Consider the following 6,000-nt stretch of genomic DNA (forward strand, 5'->3'; position numbering starts at 1 on the left):
CCCTATCTATCTTCGTTATCAGCACCAAGACCTCTTCCATTGTTATTTTTAGGCTTTGAAAATGGATAATTTATTTTCCAGTTAAATGACTTGGTTTACCACTAAATTCTATTAGGGAATGCAAAAGCAATGAAATAAGTAACTTTTCCAATGAAATAAAAAACATATTTTTAGTGAAACAACTAATTTGTTCTATGTCCTAAACTGTCCTTCAAAAGTACTTCACTCTCTCTCACTTGATCAACTTTTATTTCAATTCTCATATTATTTAGAATAGTGTGTGTGTGTGTGTGTGTGTGTGTGTGTGTGTGTGTGTGTGTGTCACTACTGGGGCTTGAATTCAAGACCTGGGTGCTGTCCCTAAGCTTTTTAGCTCAAGGCTAGCACTCTAACACTTGAGCCATACCTCCAATTCCAGCTTTTTGCTTGTTAAACAGAGGGTCTCACGGACTTTGCTGCTGGGGCTGGCTTTGAACCACCATCCTCTGATCTCAGCCTCCTGAGTAGGTGGGATTACAGGAGTGAGCCACTGACACTATGCTTAAAATGTAATCTTTGAGTAACAATCTCAGCAAATATGAAATATTGAGTGCTAAGTATTTAAAAATACTTAAAATTGCTTTAAAATTGCAGGTAGGTTGATGTTATTCTTAAATTTGTTTTCCACATAAAAGGTTAAAATTTATTGTTTTGTTTTTATTTCCCCAGTCCTGGGGCTTGGACTCAGGGCCTGAGCAGTATCCTTGGCTTTTTTGCTCAAGGCTAGCACTCCACCACTTGAGCCACAGCGCCATTTCCAGCCTTTTCTGTTTATGTGGTGCTGAGGAATCGAACCCAGGGCTTCATGCAGGCAAGGCGAGCACTCTACCTCTAAGCCATATTCCCAGCCCCCAGTTAAAAATCTACCTATTATCTGTTTCTGTATCTTTTTTTTTTTTTTTTTTGGTCAGTCATGGGGCTTGAATTCAGGGCCTGGGCTCTGTCACTGTGCTCTTTTGCTCAAGGCTAGTGCTCTACTACTTTGAGCCATAGCCTCATGCCCCATTTTTCAGTGGTTAATTGTAGATAAGTGTCTCATAGTCTTTCCTGCCCAGGCTGGCTTTGAACCAAAATTCTCAGATCTCAGCCTCCTGGGTAGTTAGAATTATAGTATGAGCCACCAGGCACATGGCTGTTTCTACATCTTAAAGCATGGCACATTTAATTATATTTTATAACAAGTGGGGAAAATAAAAGTTAAAATTGACAGCATTTACTATTTGGGAATGGAATAAAAAATATTAATTTAGTGGTAAAATCTTAATTGAGTAAAGATTGTAAATCTATCTGAAGTCAGGAATTCTTTTTTGCCATGAACAATCTAGGGTCAGACTCATTCTGGAAATGATCAAAAATACATTTTCTTTATTATTATTATTATTTTGCTTGTGGTCACTGATTCACACATTCTCACTTTACCCTCACCCCTCCTGGAAGCCTTCTTTCCTACTGTACACCCACCAACAGATGTCATGTATAATCCACTCAATAATGTCACCCTATTCACTAAGTTTTGGCAGTGAGTTGAAATTGGAGCTCTAGACCAAGTCAGTGCTGTGTGTTTGGCAAAATCACCGGAGGTTGTGTGCTTCAGCACAGTTTCCAAGATAACCAACAGTTCTACTTGGCAACCTGACTTTCCCACAGTGAAGGCCCCAACTGTGAAGTTGACTTGGGAGAGATTTTCCTGCTGTTGGTGTTGGTGTCACTGCTACCCTTAAGAACTATTATGCAAAGATAGCATCTTGTTGAGAAAACATTATTTTGATGAACCAATACTGGAACTTGTTCTAAAAATTTTGCCAATTTCCACGTTAGAAAACAATGACAATCAATATGGTTTATTTGGTTATTTATATAGCAAAATTAAGACTCCACTTAGCAATATGACAAGGATACCTAAGATTATGCAATTGTATTAAAACAACAACAGGGAAACTGCATTAAAAACAAATGATGACATTAAAAAGCAGATCTAGAAAATTTTCTAAAATATGAGGCATTCTTGCTGGGCACTAGTGGTTCTCACCTGTAATTCTAAGAGGTTGAGATCTAAGGAATGAGGTTCAAAATCAGCCCAGACTCAATAAGACTCTTATCTCCAGTTACCAACCAAGAAAGCTGGAAGTGGAGCTGTAGCTCAAGAGGTAGAACTGGAGCCTTGAATAAAAAAGCTTAGTGACAGTGCCTTGGCACCAAGTTCAAGCCCTAGAACCAGCACACACACACACACACACACACACACACACACACACAGAGTTATTCTAAACTGTTGACATTCTGCAACATCTTGACATTTTATTTCAAGGTGATTTCATAAGAACTTAGTAATTGACATGATGGAAAAGAGTCTCTGCTAGGTGTGTCTCTGAATCATAAGGAGGGCAAATAAGGAAATAGTGACACTTTACGACACTGTGTGGGTGGAGTCTTGGAGGAACTGGTAGAGAATTTCTAACTCCAACAAGTGAAACCAAAACACAAACTCTAGACTTTGCTACCTAATGCAAAGCCAGCGCCCAATAAGGACTTTGGGAGTGTATCTCTACCAAGTCAGCAGCAGGTGCATTTCACTTGTCTAGGAAGCATGCAAGCAATGCTCACCTGTTAGTACTCAGGATCACATGTCACTGCACCGGGAAAAAAAAAAACACAACAAAACAAAACTACACCTCCAGTTCCTGACACAAGCCAAAGCAAGTGAAAGTGTTCAAAAGAGTTTGGCAGATAAATGCATTTAAACAAAGCAAGTGACTTCTTTGCTTCCAAGTTAACTCCTCATTAATGATTAAATTCAATAGAAAAACAATCAAAACACTGCTGCAGTCTAAAAATAACATGCCACGGATCTTACTTTTTTTTTTTTTTTAAATGATCTCTTCTAGAAGTCAATTGACCAAGGCAGGCTTATGGAATTTTGGGGAGTACTCAATGGTTACCGAGTAGCACATGAGACACGGTAAATGAAGAACTGAGGTGACATCTTTTATGGTAAACTTTTATCCTAGACTTACTCAAATAATTTCTCTAAGAGAAAGCATGACTTTTATTTGACCTGATCAATAATACCTATTCTGAGTTTGCTCAGTGAACAGTAAGTCTGTAAGCTAAAGTTCTCCGTGCTTTCTTTAACTTACGGTAAATAAGAAGTAACCAATGAACTGTTCCTATTCTTCTGAAATGACATCATGTGAAAGTACCTCCACTAAGGGTGATTAAAGCAATCTTAAACCACTTTGCCAAAAATCAAAATAGAGTTACAAACTGAACTCTTGAGGACAAATCATTTTGGAAACCTGATTTATGTAGCAATGTCCATTTTGGTGCTTTTCTGTCTACCTTTTTAATCTAATAAATGTTTACTTAAGCTTAGCTCTCTAATTTTTCATGAACACATTAAGATTCATGGCATTGAAATTTATATTTCAGTTCCCAACTGAGTATGAAACATACATGCAAAACATGCAGAAGAATATAGCAATCCTTCAGTATCTCAACTTTCCATTAAAATGCAAATGTAATGATTTCATTAGCCAGGCAACAATACCCACAGCCATACATCAGACCCAACCAATATCTTTTCCCTGTAAACCCCAACTTCCTTAACATACACTCTTTTTCCTGTGTTGGATCATTTGCCAAGAAATACTTTTTTGTATTTGAATGTTGCCATTATAATCCCTGACTGGAGATGGGAGAAAACTATAATGTGTGTGAGTTGAGATTTTTAAATCCATGGGTGGATTCTACTCAGAAAGGCAAATTAAAAAAAATAATAATAGCTCACTAAACTCTAAGCAAGCCACCTGAAAATAATCCTGTTTCAACTCTGAAACATTAGACAAGAGGAAAAGCAATCATTCGATTTAATGAAAACCATATCACGAGGCTGATTCCAGCAAATAACACGTATTTCTCATTCAGGCCACACTTTATATTCTCCTAGGTAGAAAACTCTCTCCATAGAAACTCTGGTAGCTTAACAACACTAGACAGGCAATCCAGTAAAAAGATTGAGCAAGAGGTGAGGAGAGAGGGACACACACACACACACACACACACACACACACACACACGGAACGAGACACACACACACACACACACACACACTCACACGGAACGAGAGAGATAAAAGCCCAAAGAAAAGAGAAAGCAAGAGGCCAAGAGAAATTTGGAACGGGACGGTTTCAAATCTGCTCTCCGCTTCCTTGCAGGAATGGCTCCCCGACCTCCAGTCTCGGAACCCGGGGCGGCCCCCACTCCCACCCCGCGCCCACCCCTCCCGGGCCTGCGCCTGCCTTTGTGTCTGCCTGTCACTTACCAGGGAACCAAACGGAGCTGATTTCGGGAGAAGCACAAAGCCAGGACACAGATTTGCCTTACAAATGCTCTTACACTCATTTCCCAGGCTGGAAGACACAGCCCACGCACTGCCTAATGGACCTGAGTGGGGCGGGGAGGGGGGGGGGGAAGTGGGATCCGATCTTGTTGGGGGGACCTGGGAAACTATGCTTTCCTCTCTCGCTCAGCGCCACCAACAAAAAGCGCGGACTTAGGAGGTGGAGGAAAAAAAAAACCCCACACACCCCACACACCAAAACTCCACTTGGCGTATTCCCAGTCACTCTCCGTGACATTTGCTCAGGACGGAACCCACGAGGGGGACGAGGGGGGAGAAAGGGACAGAGCCAAACCCAGACCCTGACTCCAAAACCGACCGCAAAAAAAAAAAAAAAAAAAAAGAGGGGGGAAAGACACCCCTTCAGTGCGATCTGGAGTGGTGTAGGAGAAACCAGAGCCCCGTTTGACTTACCAGAAGGAAATGGGGTGAGGGTTGTTTAAAGGGAAAAGTGGTATGCCCCCCCCCCCTACGCCCCGGCCGAACTAATTTAACAAGAAATGCAAAGGGAGGGGGGAAAAAAGCACCACTTTCTGAAGCTTTAAAGGTCAGGAAAGCAGCTCGTTGGAGATCGAAAGGTAAGTTTTGGGGGGCCAAGAGGGGACGAGCCTTGGCAGGAGACAGAAGAGAACCCCGAAGTATGGGTTTAAAGGGGTTGGTGTTGGTGGTGGTGGTGGTAGAAGTGGAGATGAAAACTCTATTTGTCAGCCATGTTGAAGAAGCTCCAGCAATTTGTGCAGCTTCCCTCTTGGTATTTGTGGGTGACATTACAAGGTCTGCTCCCCAATCCCTGGAAGCCCAAGAGAAAGCGAGGTGGGGCGGGAGAGGGTGGGGAGGGGGAGAGGGGGAGAGAGGGCCAGAGAGAGGGCAAAGGAGGGTTTCCTAGCCAGGAGGAGAGAGGGAGAAGGAGAGGGAAGCGCTCTGACCTCGTTCTCGGCCCCCAGCCTCGCAGCAAGCCAGTCCTTGCAGTCGGGTCTCCTTTCTAGCAAATCCTAAAGGGCAGCCATCTTGCTTCCTTCTGCTTCTCTACGAAAGCAGCCCAGCGTCCGCATCAATATTCATAAGGCAGTTTGACGTCTGTTCTCATCACTCGGCGGGGCCGGCGTCTCGGGGCGGCCGCCGAGGGGGCGGACGTGACTCGCATGCGAGCCGGGCCTGGGCGCACGGCGGCGGCCGCCCGAGCTGTCGCCTGGCGCGGCTGCCACGGCTGCGGGCTCTGGTCCTCTCCACCCCGGCCTCCACCTCCTCCTCCTCCTCCTCCTCCTCCTCTTCCTCCTCCTCCTTCTCCTCCTTCGCCTCTCCTCCTCCCCGCCCGCCCCGATCTCCTCCTCTCCCCGGGTCTCCTCCTTGCTCCACCCCGGGGCGCTCAGCCTCAGCTCTCCGGGGGATCGGTGCCTCTGGCCCCGTGCGTTTGGGGACTGAGCCCTGGGGCGCGCGATCGAGAGGAGGAGCGGAGGGAAATTGGGGTGCCCCGGATGCGTACGGAGCGAGGTGGGGGTGGTAGGGTGGTGATCACCCAGAGCCAGGAAGATGGACAAGGGGGAGATCCTAGCTCTGGGGGA

At 44.6% G+C, this 6,000-nt stretch overlaps 1 protein-coding gene across 1 annotated transcript in view; it reads right to left on the bottom strand.

The window, feature by feature from the left end:
- Positions 1-5,680, bottom strand: part of Tet2 (tet methylcytosine dioxygenase 2) — a 94,225-nt gene extending 88,545 nt beyond the window's left edge. Inside the window, 1 exon segment of the mRNA XM_048333374.1 lies at positions 5,365-5,680. The gene's annotated coding sequence lies outside the window, so the exon portion shown is untranslated.
- Between the last annotated feature and the right edge of the window lie 320 nt (positions 5,681-6,000).

The sequence above is a fragment of the Perognathus longimembris genome, chromosome 24, assembly GCF_023159225.1.
Source record: "Perognathus longimembris pacificus isolate PPM17 chromosome 24, ASM2315922v1, whole genome shotgun sequence".
Classification (NCBI taxonomy): Eukaryota; Metazoa; Chordata; class Mammalia; order Rodentia; family Heteromyidae; genus Perognathus; species Perognathus longimembris.